Here is a 20331-nt window from a genome sequence, read left to right on the forward strand (position 1 = left end):
ACCCCTTCACTCAGAGTAATTTTTATCGGAGCATACAAGAGTACACAGCAGGAAACAACCGTTTCTGCATGTGGGAACAAGTGCTTCCATCAGTGCTCTACATGGTATGTGCTATGGCAGTTTGTGAGCAGAGGAGAGCAAGTGTCCAGTTTAACGAGAGCGCTGGTTATTGGAGAAGATGCCACATCAGATGCCTATGCCCACTGGAGAAGTTAGGCTCGTACTAAAGCAAACCAATTCTCCTGACTCATGGTCCTTCTCCTTTTAAATAATGCCTTTAGAAGCGGAGAGAGAAATGTTACAGATACTGGTCACTTTGAAACCAAAGTACCTCTTAATAAGTTGAAACACAACCCTTTCTTTCATATCCCATTGCAGTCTTATTGACTCGTTGATTAGGCGTTCAGCTCCTGTTTGAGTCCCAGGATAAAATTATTCAGAGAAGAGCTGTCCTTTTTGAAAGACATTTGCTTTTGATAATGGAAAACTTACTGCTGTGCAGTTTCATAGCCCACTGGCATTCTAAAACACATCAATTAAAGACACGTCAGCCACTAAGCTTTGAGGTGTTCAATCACAACCCTGAAAACAGCTCTTCTCTCTAAATAGGTGAGTAAAGCTGAATTTATGCCTGCGCGCAGGAGCAGGCTGAAGGTAAATCCACAGGGTTCAGCCAGAAACTTGGGGTGTTCCCTGAACTGCCAGGGCAGGGCGTTGAATGCAGGATGCAAGGTAGCTGCTATTGCCAGTACAGTCTTGGGGTGGGGTGGGGGTGGAGGAGCCCAAGTCAATTTCCACATTTTCCAGAAAGGAAAAGGACGTGGTTTGGCTTTCAGCAGCCCAGGAAAGCTCCCATCGGCTTTACTGAGACCGGTTCCAGGTGACAGCCCCAAAGCCGCCAGCCACCCATTTGGTGCTCGCCGCTCCAGCAGCAGTGGGACTTGAGGCAAATGGGATGCTCCCAAGTCTGGTCCTTGATAAGCACTCGTTCCTGAATCGGTGCCTCTGCAATGCAAGTAATAGTAATAAATACGCAATTTGCAGAGTAGTGAATAAGGCAGCGCATTACTGAGACACTGATAAGCGAAAACCAGCAATATGAGAAGGCTGTGCCATATGTTACCACCGGAATCATGCGTACTTCTTACCTATTGCCCTTGTGGTTGCATTGCTATTTAGAAAAATCTGTGTGTAGAAGGGTGTCATATATGTACTCTGTGCGTGTGCGTGTGTTGAAGCTTTATTTGCTATGCGGTGAGGGCGGGGAGCAGAATTTGGGGGCTGGCTGTGTAGGCCTTCGGGATGTAAGCAGAAGGTCTTAAAGAGTTATATTTTTATAGACTGTGATGAAGATTTGGGTCCCAGCCACACACAGGCTTTTCTTCCAGAAAAGTAAAATGGCACGGGAAGAGGGCCAGGTGGCTGTGATAAGGTAGGGATAGTACAACCCCACCAGCCCTGGACTAACTAAGAGAACCTAATAAAAGATGCCTTTTTAAGTAATATTTTTTTAGTGCTGAATTGTTAAATAAATATTTATGAGCAAACTTTCTATGTACTTAAAGTTTGTTTGTGTGGTGCTTTGTACTAACTAGGTGAACCTGTTATATGTTTACACATCTTGATGATTGTCCTTGAGGTGTATGTAGTAGTAATTCAATGAATTTTATGCCAGAAAAACAATGAAGTTCTGTGTAATAGCAAATGAATTGATTTCTAATGAAATTGTAGGCTTTTGTAGTGTTTGTGTATCTTCTGGTTGGCAGTTACGAGTTGTATTCTTTCTGCAGCAAGGCTTGTACGCTTGATTGTAGAGAGGCAATAGGATGGTAGATACCATTGTTTAAAGAGAAAACCCTAAATATTGCTACCTTATCCATTACAAAATCAGGTAAGTGGCGACAAGCCTGGAATTTAGCTTTTGAGTTGGAATAATATACCCAGTACATATAGGGCAGGCTAAAAATAGGTGAAGGAATTGTTTATTTAATGGAACAGGACTGAGAAATCTCGCAAGTCCTTAATAGCGACATGTAAACAGGCAAGCCTAGAGACTGGAACTGCACTAGCTTTTTCACATTTTATGAAGCTGGCCAAGCTAACTTCAATGCTTGTGCTGAATGAGTGCAACAGATAGATGAATAGGCTAAATGGGCAAAAAAGAAGATTTTTTTTCCTCCAGTCTGTCAGCTGTAGTAATACGAAGAATTTAAGGAAGGTATCTGAATTAAAATTCAATATATCCATTGGCTTTCGGAAGAGTTCGTTCAGTTACCAACAAAATCCCATTCAGTCACAAGGCAAGCTGCTAGCATGTTTGGAAACAAAAGCATGATTTATTTTTTATCTTGCTATACTTGATTTTTTTTTTCTTATGGCTGGAAGAGCAGGGCTTAAAGCGTACACTTCAACCTAATCTATTTATTTTATTTTATTTATTTATTTATTTATTATGTGGCTGGACATTTGGGGATTCTCTAGAAAGTCTACAAGAGTCTGCAACGTAAATCAGTCTGTGGGGTACGGCCCTCTGCTGAGCGATGTGCTCTTACCGCAACAGCTGGTGATCTGTGAGCATATTTAATGATGTGTCTTGTTAAGAAACAAGGCAGCATCCTCGCCACACTTCTGAATAAAGCACTGCTGCTGCAAAAAAAAAGGGGATGGGGGGAGAATTTATCCGAAGTTTTTGTCTCAAGAGTTTCCGAGTTCTGGGTATGTTAAAAGTACTGGTTCTGCCTTGCTGGGTTAGCAAAAAGATGCATCACTTAGACGAATAATGCATTGTCGGGGAGAGGCTAGGGAAGGGAACAGCAGTGTTTTGCATGCTTCTCTGGCTGTGCCTGTCTTTCCCTCCCCTGGGAACATGTGGGTGCACCGTACCCATGGTGGTGGCAGTGCACCCACCCCTGGGACGTGTGGAGGTGTTGCTCTGAGCGAGTGGGAGACGAGGGCTCTGAAGCTGTTGGGCTGTTTGTTTCTGAGTGCTGTGCCAAAGTGCTGATTTAGCACAGGTCATGCACTTTGAATTTACAGCACGTGATGACCAGCGCGCTGCTTTCCTGCCTGTGGTGTAAGGTGGCAGGGTACTCATTCTCCTCTCCGTTCTAGGAACCTAGCCTCACCATCAGACTTCCCTACACTTCTTTTGTAGTCTGTGGAAGAGAATCTGCACGTGACTTGTGCAGATGATTTAGGCTACTTTCTTGTTCTTTGGAAAGGAAAGGTACAGAAACATCAGCTGCTCTGGTAGCTTTCTCTTGTCCAGCTCAGGTACACCATACAAATGCACCCTAACTTTCTTCACCCATCACTTGTGCTGGCCCCGGTCCTTGCCTGACCCCATAATGAGTGAAGTGAAGAAGCTAAACCAACGGGGAGCTCATCCAGCCAAAAAACCCGAAGCTTTCAGCTCCTTTAGCTCCCTGAACTTTCTCATCCTGGGATTAGAGGAGTGTTTGTGCTGCTGCAAGGCAGGGATTGGGAAGATACAGCTGGACAAAAGAGGGGAAAATAAGATTGCCTCTTTTCCAGACAGTGAGATGATGGCTAAACAGAGCCTAATTGCAAAGCTGCATTGTCAGTGGTAAAGAAAAGAAGTCCTTGTCAGCTAAGTACTTGAAAGAAGAGCTACAGATGTAGTGATCCAAGTTTGGTGTTCTCAGTCCAGCCCATCCCCTGTGCCACAAAACCATTATAGTGCAAAAGCGTTACAGATTTCGTGTGACCGTTTGGATCATCTATATGATGCTTATGCCTAGCAGAGTAGAAAATAGCATATAATAAGGCAGTTACCCAACTAGGGAACACAGCAGTTACACCCAGGAGGAGAAAGTTTAAAGTCTGCTTTCACAGCACTTGCATGGTGTCAGAACTGCCCAGGTCTGGATCTCCGGATCTTACTCTTAGTAAGTAGTCAGATAAATAAATAATTCAGGTTATCTGGGAATATACGTGGCATTGTTAGTTATTTTTAAATCACGCAACACCACAGGTCTCTAGTTCATGAGGGATTTTCAGAAGATGCCTTGCCAAACGATGTGATACAGCCTGCTAGAGGTGGCTTGGAGATCAGCGTGCCTCTTGTGATACGCCTGCAGTAACTGGCGTTGGAAAACAACTTGCAGGCAGGTGCTCCTGTTCTATGCCCTGCATTTAGCAAAGCGTTGGGTGTTCCTGTGCCCAACAGACACTGTGAACACATGCCTTGATAGGGAAGAAGCTGTAGGGTTTGTTGCTGGAGACGTGGTGATGAAAAGGTCCTGGAAAGCTGAGCACCATCCGGTGATGCTATAACTTACTGCCAGGGACTGGGACCGTTACTGCCAGGTAGCCCTTTCAGTCCTGTTTTCTTACCAAAATATGAGGTATGACGTCATGTATGCCATTTCAATATGCTTTTAGCTGGCTGAATGGGAAATACGAATAAAGACTGTTAGAAATGGAGGAGAGGGATAACTGTGCATTTCTGTAAGATCTAAGTGACTAGAGGAATACCGACATCTGTCTCTAATTCAAAATTATTGACCAAATGAGTGTTGTGTCTTCAACAGTGAGTAACAGCTGGAAGAGGGCAATATTTAGGGTTTTTGCCCAAAGCACATTTAGTCCTGCTCTACTCTTTAGTGAAAATGCCCAGTGCAGACGCCACCAGAGCCTCATCTCGTAGAGTAACACTGTAATAAAGAATGTGGTTTTCTTGTGGAAGTCTTAACCTCTTCTGATGAAAATAATACACGACTCAATATTTTCATGGTGTACAAGTGAAATGTATTTTTTTTTCAATAAAATTAATTTCTTTTCCTAAATGGTTATTTATTTATTTTTCTGTTGGTGATGTTTCTCGTTCTCCAGGTAACTGGGAGTGCCTGGCTTGCCTGGAGGTCAGGACTGTGGGATTCACATGCTGGCATTTGCTTCCCTCTCACAAATACCTCCCTTGTGTTACCTGGAGCCAAGCCCTATGTCCATTCAGCAGAGCATTGCTTATCTGCTTGCCTTTCTCCTTCAGGAGGTGCAGCAGAGTGCATTGCTTGCCTGGCCTGTTGCCACCAGAAGGGGAGAGTCCACTGGGTTGGATCTCTTCAGCAGCAGTCCAGGAGGAGAGCTGCAACAACACCCACATCCCTCCCTGATCCTGTCTTGTTTTAGTCTTGGTCTTTGATTCGTTCTGCTTGATTTACACAGCAAATCCAGACACTTCAATGTTAATCACAGGTGTAGATGTGCTCTTGAATGATCAAGGCATCTCCTTGTTAATTATCTGGTGACATCCAACATCATGGGAAAGAACAAAATGTTAGAAAGTGCTTTCTATGTGTTAATAGCAGATGCTATCATCAGTGTAACTCAGCCAGAGAATTTCAGCCTTCCTAACTCCGGGGACCCCCTGAAATATCCCCCCAGAAGTGGGTGCTGCCCCTGCAGCAGCTGTTGTCACTGCTACCTGGGTGATTGTTCTCTTTGTCCCCAACCCATTCTTCAGCATGGGCTTGATTGCCGGCAGCAGCCTTTCAGCACAGCCTTCAGAAGAGATGTGCTGGACCAGCGTGGCTGTGTCCTCCAGCTGGTGGCATTGGGGGGCTGGTTGCAGCGGGGAGGGGAAGAGAGCATGGCCCAGTTTCCATTGCCAGCTCTTGGCTCCAAGAGCAGAGCCAGGGATGGGATGGAAAAGATACCCAAACTGCTGTTAAAACATCAGGGGAAGTGCTTAACCCAGCATCCTTTATAACCCTGTTGTCCTCGCTGTACCAGCTGAGGTTCTCTCCTACCATGAGCAGCAGCTGTTTTATATTCTTCTTGTCCTTAGTGGTGTTTTTTGGCAGAAGAATAAGTAAGGAGGGTCTTCAGAAGAGTGGTGCCTCCTCTTGTGGGAATCTGGCAGAGCTGCCACAGGCCCCTCTTCCACAGCAGGTGTCTTCTGCGGGGTCTTTGGGAACGTGATTGTCCATGGGGGACTTGTGTGCCCCATGCGAGGCATCTCCTCAAAAAGGAAGCACCTCCCTCTGGAGTGTGTGCACAAGAGGTCACCAGAGCAGTGAGATGCTTCCCTGAGCCAGCCTGGAGAGCTGAGAGGTGAAAAGCTTTGTCCGTGCTTCCCCTTTTGTGGGTTCAAATGCCGATGCCTTAGTCTTGAAACTACATTTTTCATCATCTCAGCGGTCTGAGTGGAGAGGGGAAGGCAGTGAAGCTGGCAGGACTTGGGAGTGGGGATGGGACCAGGCAGAGAGAAGGAACAAAATGACAGGAGGCAAAGCAATAGGAAGTAAGTGACTGTCAGGAGAGGGAGGAATAGTTTTGGGTGTAAATTGAACAGGGAATTTAGCTCCTACATAGCGGCCCTGTTCTGCCTTTGAGTTCTGCTCATCCTACTCAAGCCCCAGGAGTGCTGGTGCAGATGGAAGATGTCGGCATCCCTCCCATCTCTGTCCCAGCAGCGGACCACGGCCACTGGGAGCAGAGCCCTCTCTGTGGAGCAGGCTGCTTGTCCCTGTCCTAGAAACACAGTGGGCTTTTCTTCTTTTCCGCTGGTAAGCTTTGTTTCAAACACAACACAGGAGGGGTGCCAGGTGCTGAGCGTGCAGGGACAGCACTAACCCCTGGCAGCTCCACCCTGTGCTCCTACGGCTGGTGTGTGAAGCTGTACCCTCGATCCAGCCAGCAGCCCGAGTGTGAAAAGATCCCCAAACAACATCACTACTAATGCTGGCAAAGGTTAAGTTTTGTGTTTAATATTTAAACCAAGTTTGGCTAAATTACTACCACAGAAATACCTGTGCCCTTGTCGGTACAAGCAAACACACCACAGTAATCTACGGCCCCTTTTTGGAGGTCACTGACGTTGTTCCCTGGAATTGAGTAATTCCAGAAACTTCGACTGCTTTCCAGGTGCTCTGCGAGTTGCATCCATTCCCTGAGCCACCGTGATGCCGGGAGCAGCATGTGTGGGAAGGGGCAAGGGGCTGGAGGGAGAGCAATTGGGGGCTGGCTGCGACATCCCACAGGCCCTCCTTGGGGACCGGGACATCACACCAGGTGCCCCAGGCTTCAGCCAGGGTACTGCTGCTAGGCCACGCAGCCCAATGCCTGGCCTCATGCCTGAGAGCTTTCCCTTCTTCACCAGCCAGGGTCCCTTCCCTGCCTCTGAGATCACTGCATCACCAGGGCCGAAACCAACCCACGCAGGTGTGACTTGCTTTGAAGGTGAGCCTTTCATTAGAGGCTGCCCTCCCACCAGGGGGAGGCAGATACGTATAGCTCGAGCAGGTGGGATCATTTAGAGAAGAGCATTGAAGCTGCTGAAGACCTGTGAAGAGCAACTGAGGGATTTGGGGTGTTTAGTCTGGAGAAGAGGCTGAGGGGAGACCTCATTGCTCTCTACAACTACCTGAAAGGACGGCAAGGTGGGTGTTGGCCTCTTTTCTCAGGTGACAAGCAGTAGGACTCAAGGAAATGGCCTCATGCTGCACTGAGAGGCTTGTTTTCCTTCTCTAGAGCAAGCTGGTGAACTGCCACACACCTTCCCAGGCTCACCTGCTCAGGTGAGGCCCAGGAGGGTGAAGACCATTCTCAGCACCTGGCTGAGCACACAACAACTCATGAGCTTGCTGGCAGGTCGTGGGATAGGTTCAACTCCCAGCATAAAGGTTCTTTCTTCAGGAGTCCTGGTGGTCTATAAAGACATTGAGAGTGAGCCCCCTGCTTTGTGCAGACAAAAGGAAACGGAAACAGGAAGTGGAAAAGAAAAATGAAAAAGAAAATTCTCTGCAGTGTTAAACAGACAAAAATGCAATGGAGGGAAAAAGAAAAAAATAATAGTCTTAAAAACAAAAACAACAACAAAAACTGAGTTTTGTTCTCAAGTGTTCACAAGGAAATGATCTTTACTGTGGTGTATCTAACGGCTTTGGAAAATAATGTAGAGAAGCTAGTTTGCCTTTTCCTGGCCTGTTACGGTAGCACTGCACTTGCATCTGGGCTGGAAACTTCTTGATCACACCACAAAGCAAATGGTGTGGTTGGGCTCAGCACTTGGTGGCAGTGCTGCCGTTCTGGCTGAACATCCCCCGTGCCACACGTTCATCTAGGAAAGGTGGAAATGGGGGCTTTTCTTTTCGTGGTAAAAAGGCTGTGTCTGGGTCATCCCCATCTACCTTCCCAAAACATCAAAAAAAGAAAAAAAAAAAAAAAAAAAAAAGTGTTGCTCGAACTGAAGCTGATGACTAGTCCCATGAGAAATTAATGGTTCTTCCCTGCCATGAAGTTAAGCATGTGTATGAATGACCACATGGCATCCCGGATGTGATGGGAGGCTCTTCAGCATCCTCCTGCTCTTTCCTGAAAAGAGGCAGAGTGTCCTGGTCCAGTGAAGATAATAGTTATGTGACCTTCCGCAGTCAGTGACATCTCTGTGTCCCCATACATTTGCCCCTGTAGACAGGGAATAACATTTCTGTGTTGTAAAGAAGAGCTATGAGGTAACTCACTTGTGTGTGAAACCCTTGAATGTCACAGAGATAAGGGATTTGCAAGCAGGTGGGCAAATGTGGCGGTCAGTGGGGTGGAGCTGGGGGTTGTAAGGCATGCCTGGGGTACTGTCCCTCACTCTCCTTATTTTGGAGTCCATGAGTGAGCCCCTTTTCTTAAGGAAATCCTGGCTTTGCTCATCTTTGGTGGCTTCACAATGCACTTGCTCAGGCATTATCCTCCGGTCTTCAGTCTGTGAAAGATCAAAAGCCCTCACCAACCTCCCCTGTCAGCGATGTGTCTGGGCTTACTCCAGCCACCGATATCACCTCCAGAGCTATTTTATGGCTAGCTACAGCTGCAGCATGCAGGGATCTCTGAGGGTGGTGAGGAGCTGGGACAGGCTGCCCAGAGAAGCTGTGGGTGCCCCATCCCTGGAGGTACTCAAGGCCAGGCTGGATGGGGCTTTGGGCAGCCTGGTCTGGTGGGAGGTGTCCCTGCCCATGGCAGGGGGGTGGAACCAGGGGGTCTTCAAGGTCTCTTCCAAACAAAGCAGCTCTGTGACTGTGAACCTGGCAGGACCAAGCTGGGCATATGTTGTCTGCCTGCTGTGGGACAGAGGCTCCAGGCAGGTCCCCGCTGTTTGGGTTTGGTGCTGGGGTGGCCATGCAGAGGTACCACAGGCATTCAAACAAGCTCTGAACAACAAACTCACCTCACCTGAACAGCAGCGAAAGGAAGACGGGCTGGCACGGGGCTGGGGCTAGGCTGGACCAACCTGCTGGCAATGACTGCTCTATGCTGCTGCGCCCAGCTGGTTGTCATCAATACGAGGGGTGTGTGTGTGTGTGTATTAACTACCTCTTGCTGTCCTTTAACAACTCTGCAGCCTCCAATTTTCCATGGAATGAGTATATTTTTTCTCTCATAGCTGTACAAATGATTCTGGGATGCTCAGGTACCTCAGTGATGTGTGTGTATAGGTACACATTTGTCCCCTCATGGAATCAACATGCAGCAAATCTCCTTAAGGCTCCAGGGGCCCCCGTACCTCAGAAGAAAAAGGGTTTCGCTGTGGACCAAGCTGAGTGCTTTTATTGCAGTTTGGTTATTGCTTAACTTTCGTTAATCTGTGGTGAATGCACATTTTAAGTGAACAAGCACAAGTGATAATCTGAATGCTTTAAAACTTAGTGTGTGTTACTGACTGGGCCCAGGGTTTACTCTCGAGTTATCATTAGAGCAGCACAGTCACGTTGAGCTGATACTGATAAACTCTTCTCATCCTTTGGTCTTTTGTCAGTCCTGGAGAGCAGGGGAAAAACAAACTGAAAGGGGTCTAGCTCTGACTGTCCAAGACTATACAAAATTAACCTAAAAATAGCAAGTTGTTATTATAATAGACATGCAGAAAAGCAGGACAAATTATGATAAAGTAAAAGGCTCCCCCTTCTGTCCTTTGCAAAAATCTCACTTGAGTGAGCTCTCTATAAAATACAACCTTGACAAGTAGAGCATGCGCTTAATTGTCTGAAGCTGCATCCCACAGGGGAAACCCCGAAACTCACGTGGTGCCTGCCGTGGCAGTCCAGGAACACACATCTTGAGGGTGCTGTGCAGCCAAGAAATTCGGATTGTTCAGCAATTCATGAACGTTGTCCTGACCTTGAGGGCACTGTGTGGCCCCACATGCTGTGCTCAGCGCTGGAGCTGCAGTGTAGTTGGGAAGGAAGACAGAGCTTAGCTTTTGGAGAGTACTTTTACCTTTTTTTCATCTCAAAGCGTGGTTTTAATTAGCTGACACTCTGTGTGGGCTTGCTAAGAGCCAAGGCAAGGCTGAGAGAGAGCTGTATGGTGGTTTCCATTTCAAAATGAAGTGACTCATAATCCAAGGCATTAACCCGTGACTTTCATGATTATAAATTGATTTTGGTCTTAATTCATTTTTAAAGGACTGGGGTTTTCTTTGCCTTTTTCTTGAAGGCTCTTATTCCACCTCAGAACTGTAGAATCAGCCTGGGGAAATCTTTTATAAGCCCTGGAGAAGGGGGATGGAGCAGGCAGGAGCTGCAAGGGTGCAATGCCTGTGCATGCATGTGCAGGGTACCTCCAGCACAGCCCCTTGAAAGTGTTGCAGCTGCAGCCAGCAATTATGCTCAGGTGCTTTCCAGGTGATGCCAAAAGGTAGAAATCTCTGTTATTCCATCCCCTGAGAGCTATCAGGTTTGGAAAGCTGTTCACCCCCTCTAGACTAGCCTACTGACACGGTGCCCTGTTTAAGTAAGCTTTCAAAGACATGCAAGTGGTTCAGGAGCAGTTTCATATTGACCTTGGGACTGGAGCAAAACCTCTTACCTTGCTGAACTCTCATGGTGTGCACTGAGGTGAAGGGTGCTTTTTGTCCTGTGCTTGGTCAAGGAGCCAGGGACAAGCTAAACAATAACTTGGGAATTGAAGCCCAGTGGCTTTAAAGAAATGCAGGGCAGAGTTGTTCATGGCACAGGCTGGTTTTTGTGGCTTAGGGTCAAATTCCTCCTTTGGACAACCACCTGGCACTGGCCACATAGGGTCATTGAAAAGACAGAGAAGGAATGTGCTCTGCAAGGTTATTTAGCAATACCACGTGAAGATATCAATGCTCTGCAGCCTTGCTCCCCCACACTCATGCAATAGACACGTCTATTGATGGCACACTGATGAACCTCTCTGGTTCTCCAAGATGTTTTCATAGTGACAACTCTTTCCCTGCCAGCTCTCCTCCCTGTTGTTCAGTCTTAACATTTGCTTTTCTAAAAAAATAAAAGTGATGTTTTGCATGTAGTTCGTGTCATGGGTTTAGTATATATTTTTTTATTATTTTATTTTATTAAAAGAGAGGTGAAAATAGATAGGCCTCAGTCCCACTTGGTCAATGTTCACCTTAGCCTGCTCCCTGCCCAGTGTTTGTCACTGGTTTCTGTCTTTCTTGGAAAAGTCATGAGTTAAACCGGCCTCCACAAGAGCCTCTTCCCCTCATCATTTGACCTGCCCTCCCACTGTCTGAGGCCCCCACCAAACTGCCAGACATTCCTGTCAACCTGATCCTGGCTCTGGCCATCTCACACCTTAGCCACCCACAGAAGAAAATGTGATGAGGAGCCCCAAGACCTGTGTTTACCTCCTTTTGCCAGGCTGAAATCCCATCCTTTATGGGAAACTCGATGAGGAACCTTTGTCTCTGCAGCTCAGCCCAGCACTGCCCAGGTCTCCCACCCCCTGGGTTCCTTGCCCTGTGCCACCAGCTTTGTCTTTGGAGGATGTATTTTTTTCCATCCACTGGTAATTCCCACTAAGAGCACTCAGATCTTGCTCTCCATGAGTCACCATCACCCTATCTACTGTAATTTTGTAATACTTTGATAAGTTTCCTGCAGCGTCTTATTTGATCTGTTCCACATACCTCCCTCTGTGTCTCCTCACCCCTCATTCTGCTTCAAATCCTGCAGTGCTTGTCCTCCCTCCTCGCTTCCCTGCTTTGCATTCATACTGGAAACTGAGATGTGCAAAGGTGTTGTGATCTGCTTTCGTTATTTTTTTTTTCCACTACTGACTTTGAATTAAAGAACAGGAATAGGAATTTCTGATTTAGTAACAGTTTGTTAAACACATTAGTTACTGGTGCTATTAAATGTAATCTTGTTATCTGTTCAATAACTGTGAGCTGGGCTACTTGAAGACCTCGTTAACCAAGCATCTGGTTTTATAGATGTAGTTCTTATGGTCCTAGGTGCTTCCTGCAACTATCTACCCACGGCAGGGAACTTATAAATATATCTAGATAATTAGTGCAAGGCAAGTAAATTCCTGCTGTTCTGTAAAATTGGAAGGACCGATGGGTTACCTGGGCAAAGAACTGCAGGATAGGGGTGGCTCCTTTGAGGCAAGGGGACAGACACGTTACTGCTTCTCATTCCTCAACACAATGCTCTGCCAAGGATTCAAGCAAGCTCCCAGACCCGCTGTAATCCAGGGCTACCTCAAAGTATACAGCTACCCATTTCCTTCAGATCTGTCAAAATCTATGCATTTTAATCACACTGCCCTCAGATCTCAAACATACATGGTGCACGAGGAGCTTTTCTGGAGTCCTTACCGGCTCAGAGCACCAGACCATCATGGCAAAGGTGGGACTGTGTTGGCCATCCTGAGGAACGAAGGGTCAGTTTTATGCTGTTTTTCTGGTTTCTCTCCCTTGCATGCCTTTGGAGCTCATTAGGGTCAATCAAAGAATCACATTTAACTGGGAAAAGACCTCTAAGATCATCAGATCCAGCCATTAAACACCCCCCTTACCTGGCTCCCTTGCAAGCAGAAGGTTCCCTTGCTCACACCAGTGCTGCGGGCAGTGTTGGGGACAGTCAGTGGGGTGAGATGTAACTCTACCATGAAGGGCTCATCCTGGGCAGCAAGGAGCAGGCGGTGCTCCTCTCCTGCAGCTACCCAGCATTTCTTCGATGGTTTTCAGCTCACTGGAGATACCTCCTACGCCGACTGCTTTCTAAAGCTTTGAATTTGTTTCTCACAACTCCCTGTTACTGCCGTCCATGCTCTATGATCTATGCCGTGCCTACAGATTCAAGGTGTGCAGCTCGTTATTGTTTTATGTCTCTTGTTTCATACTGCTCTTGCCAATGCAAGGGGCTGGTAAGTGATCCAAGCCCCATCCAGCCCTCGGGGAGGTGTTTGGCACTCTGAATGTTACTCACGTGCTTTGAACCACACAGAGCCTGTGGTGACCCGAGCAGAGGCAGCCCATCTGTCACCGCCTGTATACCTTCTGCACTCATGTGAACGTGCACGGTGCTCTCTGCTGCCTCTTCTTTAGGTTTGGGGCAGCTAATTGCCTCCCGCCGTTTGCTATCTGATCAGTCCTGATGCCACTCTTGCCCTTTTCTTGGATGCGTAATTTGGGGGAGATAGTGACAGATCACTTCCATATCCCAGGGACTATTTGACCCTAAATTAATTAAAAGTACTTTCAACTCTACCCCCATTATAGCAGCTTTCAAACAGACTTTAACGACCTACACACTCTAATGATCATTTCACTAACGATCTAATTTACTACAGGATCTTCCTTAGGAGTATACTGCTATGGACAGAAACGAACAGCTTTTAATCAGGGCTGCTCATTAGCAGCAGCAATCAGTTCGGCAGGTAGCATGGGCCACCACTCTGCCTCTTGATGCATGTGCTCGTTAGCAGAGAGGGACCGAGGAGAGCTGAGACCTTTTGTCTTCAAAGCATTGCTACAGATTGAACGCTTTCCTGGCTCTGAATTCAAACGCTGCTCCTCAGAGCTTACTGTGCAAAACTGTTTTTGGTCAGCATTACGGGCTTACTAAAGAGAGATGCTTGGGCATCTAGTGCTTTGGGTAGACTATTTTTTTTTTTAGCTGAATATTACTGGGGGCATGGGATGTGTAAGCATGCTCACATGAGTATGTGAAAGAGTTTGATGGAGACTGAAGAAGCTTTTGTGACCCGGAGAACAGAAGGCTGGCTAGAAGGGATTTAGCTTGGGATTTCTCTGGGAGAGCAGGGCTTTGTGTGGTCTTGTTAACAAATATGCTGACAGCAAACTCATGGGATGGTGTTCTCTGTTTCTTCTCACAACTAGAGTAACCTGAGTGCCTCAGTCAAAACACATAATGATAAAAAAAGACTAGGAAGACAGATCAATCCAAAAGCCTAGTAGTGCTCTGCTTTACCCAGTGCTGAAAAACCGAGCCTTTCCTCTTATGCCCGTTAAATAAATGATTTAGAGACAATGATATACCCCTCCTATGGGGAAAAGAGGGTCCTGAAGCCTTCAGTAGGGGCTCTTCAGCTGAGGATGGGGGCTGCCATTAGCTGAACACAATTGTGGGTTCAACTGGAGCAAAGGCTAATATTTAAATATACATAATATATATATTTAAATTAAAGAGTGCCCCCTCCCTTGCAGTTTTGCAGGTTGTTTCAACCTGCTCTGAACTTTTATTGTGAGAACATAGACTGTGCCTGCAGGAAGAAAAAGGGAATCCAGATATTACTGAAAATTTTTGCACATTATAAGGAATTAACTGGACCTAAATACCCAACGGAGCTGCCATAAAATTGGTTTAAACTGAAGCTTTACTTGGGTGAGACTGCTTTTTACCCCAGGCACTTTGAAACAAGAGGATTAAAGTAAAAGCTTTTGTTGCAGAGCTGTACATAAAATGAAAAGTACTCTCATAACATTTTTCACATCGCATCACCTACTTCAGAAGATTCACGTAGGCCTTCTGCTTTTCTGGTAGTAGCCCTCAATTACCTTCTTCTGGATCCACTGAGGCAGCAGATGCAATGAATGAGGGACCTCAGCCAGATTCTGCCAGCATCCCTCCTGCATCCCCCTCCCGCATCCCTCCTGCACCGTGCAGTGGCCCTGCCTCTCTGGTTAATCTGAAAATAGTGTTCTTTTTATATCCTCTACTTCCACAGTCCTGGGAGAGGCCTGCCAACCACAAGGGTTTTGTTCACCTGCCAGAAACCACATGTTACTGCCAAGCTGCTCACAATGAGCTCCGCAGACGCCACTCTCCAGCGGTATCCCGGTCACGGTTGCAGAGGCAGCGCTACAAAACCCGAAAGCTTTTGCAACAGGACTGTCTGCTTAGCTTTGAAACTGCTTTTTCTGTGACCTCCGGTGATATTTTAATAACAGGTCTTCAGTTCAGTATGCTCAAACTTTTTTTCCCTTCTCTTTTTAAAAGCCCAGCCCATGCACTGGCAGACTGTAAAGATGCAGAAAACCACAGATGACTGCTAACTGGGAAACGACCTTCATCCATGCTGCTTCTGTCTATGCCCCCATTCTCCCCCCTGCCACATACACCCCTCTCCCTTTCTCTTCCCCAGCAGCCTCTGAAGTTACCAAAGCTGTGGTGCCGAACGCTGTGCCTAGACCTGCTTTGCTTAACTCCTGAGGAATGGTATTTCCAAAAAAAACGCTCCCTAGGCTTCCCATCGCCTAATCACCTGGGGCTGCCCAGGCTTTCCGAGGTGGATTTCCGCCCCACCGCTCATGCTGAGCCCCTGGCCTCCTGTGGGACCCCTCTGCAGACCCCCGTGTGCTGTCAGTCCATCCAGGCAGGATGAGCAAGCATCGTTTGCTCTGCTTCGAGCCCGGCCGTGCACGCAGCCCGGAGCTTGCAAGCTGCACTCATCGCTTTGCCACACAGCATAAACCTGATTCACTGCTGCTCTTCTTTCTAAGGACTCTTTTTATCTTCTAGCTCCCCACGAATGCCAGAGACAAAGCAGAGGTGCTTTATAGCTTGCTGAAGGCTGAATGGATTTCATTTTCCATCTGTAAATGAAATATTGGTCCTGTTATGATCTGGCTCGGAAATCTGCCATTGGATTTAACAAGGCCAGCCTGATGATTTATATTTTAATACTGTTGAAGTATTTCAACATACAAAATGATTTCTTCTTAGGAAAGAGCTAACTAAACAAAATAAAACTATCTACCATACAAAGCAAAGTTCCCTACCACCAAAAATACCTTCTGACATATACTGATCACTGATAACATCCTTGCTCTTTCAGGCTGGTTAAGGAGATGTGCAAAAGCTGTGTTCCTGATGAACTTCTGTAAGTTTTAAAGTCACTTCTGCAGGTGCCTATCATATTCCCTAAAAAACTACAATGGCACTCATGTGCAGATCTCTAGGCCTTTCCTGATTCTTTCTGTATTAACAGTTGTATTCATTTTAATGCATTTATCTTCCTTGTGTGCAGGTTTCTATGAAATGAAAGCAGTGACTCTAAGCATTTTACATGAAACATTATTATTTTCATAAAGAAAATTGTTCTATGGAAAAAGCAAATATTCTCACTACAAAGCAGAGAATGGGTCAGTATGTTTACTGGAAATTACTGCCTAGATAATTTAAATATTGAACAAGTTGCCTTTTGTCAAGTCAGGCATGACAAACCAGGTGCATGGCTGTCAATAAGCACAGCTGCAGGCAAAGGCAGAGCTGTGGAGGTGTTCCCACATAACTGGCTGGTTCCAGTGGGCACTGGTCAAAACAATGATCAAGACTGAATGATCAGGTACAGGGATGTTTATACACATGGTATACATACAAAGTATGAGAATGGATTATTTTCTGATACCCTTTCCCATTACTAAAATGTATGGCAAGGTGAAGTGGAAGCTGCATGCATTTGAAATGTCTCCCAGAAATTTCCCACACTGTCATGTGAAATATAAAAATCAGAAAATCGGAGTGCCGTGATATCAAAAAGCAAACCAAGGGCCTGCTTCAATGGAACAACAGCAGCTGAGCTTCTTGCATTTTGCCATCAGCAAATAAGGCAGCACGAAAACCACATTTATCAGCGTTGCTGTGCACTCCTTCTTTTTAATCTCAGGAAAGAAGTCAAGAAGTGCGTGAGCAGAGGGAGTGAGCCACCCTCATTAGCTCTGCTGGCTCTCATCTGTCTTTGGGGAAGCTCATTGATCTTGCTCTGCAAGGAAGGTGGCACGGGTACTGCTCACCAGCCAGATCAAGGATGTCATTCTCTAGAGTTGTCCCGACACGTTTTCCCAGCATTAAAATCAATGGAGTAGCTGCAGATGAAGATGCTTGGAGAAATTTAAAAGGCAGGGATAAGCAGGAGGGTTACATAATGATTTTAGAGTTGCTACTTTTTGACATGAAACACTGAGCTCAAGGAAACAATTATTTGGTCTCAGAGGTTCCCCTGCTGTGCTCCTCAGTGGGCAGAAGGCAGCAGGCATAAGGTCATTCTCATCAGCATGCTGCTCAGCAACTGGGGAACCAGCCATTAAGTTTAAAATAGCCACAAGTTATTTTCTACACATCCTTTCCCCAGTCTTGGACCCCACAATGGCTTTCTATAAATGAATGAATTATTCTTTCTGTCCCAAGCCAGCACACCACGGCTGAGTGCAGGGAGCTGGATAAGGCACCCCTTTTATTCACAATATCTCTGACTGCTGGCTTTTGGCTGGCTTCCTGAATATGCTTCCTTGGTCAATAACATCTTGTTATAATAAGCGTATGCCACCTATTTGTTTCCTGTGATTCCACAACTCTTGCTTACCATGACTCTTGTGGCTGATAAGTCAGAAACAATTGGAGTTGTCCTTGCCTGTTATTGCCCAGGGGCAGTGCATTTGGAAAACACTGCTGTCCAATGGCCTTATGGTATAGCATACACTCCTTTTTAAATTATAGAAGACTGAATTTGACATTTAAAAATAGAGAGGAAAGCATATTTATTTATTTATTTATTTATTTATTTTCTCCTCACGATGCTTAGTAATTACTCCCCTTGTAGTGTCCTCCTTCCAGCCCCCCTACATCTACTCCGCTTTTGTAGGTATTTAGAGTCACAGAATCACAGAACCACAGACTGGTTTGGGTTGGAAGGGACCTTAAAGACCCCCTGGTTCCACCCCCCTGCCATGGACAGGGACACCTCCCCCCAGACCAGGCTGCCCAAAGCCCCATCCAGCCTGGCCTTGAGCACCTCCAGGGATGGGGCACCCACAGCTTCTCTGGGCAGCCTGTGCCAGGGCCTCACCACCCTCTGAGGAAATAATTTATTTCTTATATCTAATCTAAACCTACACTCTTTTAGTTTAAAACCTTTCCCTCTTGTCCTATCATTATCTGCCCAAGTAAAAAGTCACTCCTCATCTTTTTTATAAGCCCCCTTTAAGTACTGAAAGGCTGCGATGAGCTCTCCCCAGAGCCTTCTCTTCTTCTGTTTGAGAAGGCCATGCTCATCCTGCAGTGTGCTTAAGAAGTACTCTTCTGAAGAGCCAGACACTTTTCTGTATTTCCCCATGCTCCCTCAGGTGATGATCATCGATAACTTCTGATTTTCTGCCTTTTCTTTCTTTTCCTTCTGTCCTTACCTCTGCTCCTGACGCATGTCGAGATAGGGCCCAGCAATACGCAATAGCTTTCCTTTGCTGTTCATTTTGTGGTTTTGCAGCAATGTGTTCATGACAAACTAGTCACAGGGAAAGGAAAGGAAGCCAGCCTGTTGGGGAGAACCAGGGAACAAGGAAAAGGACAGAAGCAAAGGCTGGGGTCTTGGCTATCCTTGGTTCGTGGGGCAAGTAGGAACCTCCTTGCAGAGAAAGCATGTTTCTGAAGATGGAAACTGCACAAATGTGTGGGAGTACCTACTTGCAAGAGGGTGTTATAGCACTCATTTCACTTTAAGAACCTTTTATTTTTAGTGTTTTTGGGGGGTCTGGAATGTAGGAGGAGAAGGTTGCTGGTGGCAATCACAGAGCCTCTGCAGAGCGTATTGTGTAAGCTGATAGGATTGTTTTCAGTATCTACACAGTGTGATTTTAATGGCTAAGGACAGCATTATGCTCATATCATGCAAGCCAGATGGCCCAAACCCAGCCTGCAGTCAGATCTGGTCAACCACTACAAGGGGCAAATAATTGATCACCACTGAAGTAACATCTGGGAGGCTCCTGGGGCTCAGTTTGATGCCTGTGGCCAGTCTGTGGGACTCCTCCTCAGGGGGATGGAGAAACAGATGACATTCAAGGCATGGAGACAAGACTGAGACACTGGCAGGGCACTGCATGGGCGCCAACTGGGTAGTCAGGCTGGTTGAATGAAAGATTGGCCATGAAAGATACCCAGTATAGATGATGGGCATTGCTTGTGCTCATTAGGAGGTCAAACTAGCGTGGCATGTTGCAGTCCCTCGGTGAGGACACTCCAATTAGAGCTCCTGAACAGCTGTAACACCACTAAAAGTCTTGTGTGTACAAATAAAAGGTGTTTCCTTGGCTCCTTGTCCTTCTGGGACATCCTTTCCCTCCTCCCCACTGACTTGGCTTTATTTTTTTCTAGATGTGTTGATTTGTCATGGCTTCTCTCCGTAACGAAAGGTGAAAGCAAAAGTTGTTATTTTCAGAGTCAGCTAACTGGAGAAAAAAATTGTTTGTCCCTAATAACTCTTCAGGACATTTGAAGAGAATATTCGCCTCAGTGATCTGAGCGAGAAGGTCATTAAGTGAGGTATGTTGAAGTGATGGGGAAATGTTTTCTCACTTTTTTTTTTTTTTCTTTTAATTTGAAAATGTGCATGAAATACAGGCATTCAGAAGGAATGTCTGAGGAAGTGGGCTTGGGAAATCTGAGATGGGCACAGGTATATTCAATAATATGTATGTGTGAAATATTTCGTCACTATAAAATGTGGTCAGAGGAGACATTTGCCAGGAGGAAATTGATAGAAACAAGGTGTGTGTGTGTGGGGGGGTAGAGGGATGGGGTGGGGGGAACAGTTGAATAAAATGTTATTTCTCTGATCCAAAAGCTGCTGTACTAGCTGCTAAGATGGGATAATTTAGGCTCTTTTCACTGAGTCCATTAGAGATAAGTACCTTTGCAAGAGATGAGAAGCCGGATCCTAACGCAAAAGGAAGAAGTTAGAGCTATTGTCACTGCAGCAAAAATGAAACTCCAGAAATGTGTCTGTGCTCGTAGCTGGAATACAGAAACCACTGGTGATTTGTTGAACCAAATTAATATAGATGCTCCATAAGAAAGCATTGGCTTTCACATTTTTTATAGTTGAATACATTACTTCATTTCATACGTTTTGTATCCCGAGTGACTCTCATTTTTCAAACACACTGTGAAATTAAAAACCCTCCAAATCTATGCAAAGCCTGCTTCAGTCTGGGGGAGATGTAGGAGAGAAGGGGAACGAGAAAGGGAGAAAAAAAGTCCTGGGATAACATCCAGATTTATTCGACTACAGGGTTCTCCATCTGCCAAG

The 20331-nt window shown here is 46.1% G+C and overlaps 1 long non-coding RNA gene across 1 annotated transcript; it reads left to right on the forward strand.

Moving 5' to 3' along the window:
* The first annotated feature begins 662 nt into the window (after positions 1 to 662).
* Positions 663 to 19805, forward strand: LOC118160873. The gene is made up of 3 exons (XR_004747714.1): positions 663 to 1223; positions 9301 to 9316; positions 19791 to 19805. It is a non-coding gene; the product is annotated as an uncharacterized LOC118160873 (long non-coding RNA).
* Positions 19806 to 20331: the final 526 nt, after the last annotated feature.

The sequence above is a fragment of the Oxyura jamaicensis genome, chromosome 1 (genome assembly GCF_011077185.1).
Source record: "Oxyura jamaicensis isolate SHBP4307 breed ruddy duck chromosome 1, BPBGC_Ojam_1.0, whole genome shotgun sequence".
Classification (NCBI taxonomy): Eukaryota; Metazoa; Chordata; class Aves; order Anseriformes; family Anatidae; genus Oxyura; species Oxyura jamaicensis.